This window comes from Myotis davidii, unplaced genomic scaffold, assembly GCF_000327345.1.
Source record: "Myotis davidii unplaced genomic scaffold, ASM32734v1 scaffold1286, whole genome shotgun sequence".
In the NCBI taxonomy this organism is placed as follows: Eukaryota; Metazoa; Chordata; class Mammalia; order Chiroptera; family Vespertilionidae; genus Myotis; species Myotis davidii.
In genome coordinates this window covers 244,890-245,415 of record NW_006296619.1, presented here as the reverse complement: position 1 = coordinate 245,415, position 526 = coordinate 244,890, and positions in this window count along the sequence as shown.

The window sequence follows — 526 nt, the reverse complement described above, 5'->3', positions numbered from 1 at the left end:
ACAACCCGTGGCTCAGGTCGGAAGCCTTCCAGAATCCAGGCAGAACCTGAAGGTATTGATCTTCAAGAAACAGTGGCTGGGGGGAGAGATCAACCAAAGGACTTGTATGCATGCATATAAGCCTAACCAATGGACACAGACAACAGCGGGGTGAGGGCATGAGTGGGGGTTTGGGGGGAAATGGGGGGATAAGGATACATACATAATACCTTAATCAATAAAGAAATTAAAAAAGGTTTTCTGTTTTAGATACCCCTCCCCCCAAACAAACAAACGAAACAGTGGCTGAGTAAGTGTGAACTGTAAACTTCGGATCAAAGTTTAAATCCTCACAGTGGTTGTTTAAGAACCTGGTACCTCACAGGAAATTACAAATGTCCAAAAGGCTATGCAAGACAAAGTTTCAACAGCGACACCATGTGGCAGCAAGGAATAACGCTTCAGGGTTTTCTCAGGAAGCCCTCAACCAAACCCGGGTGTGGAGGCCCGTGTCCTTGGATCACTGGAACTTTGTCTCTCAGACTAG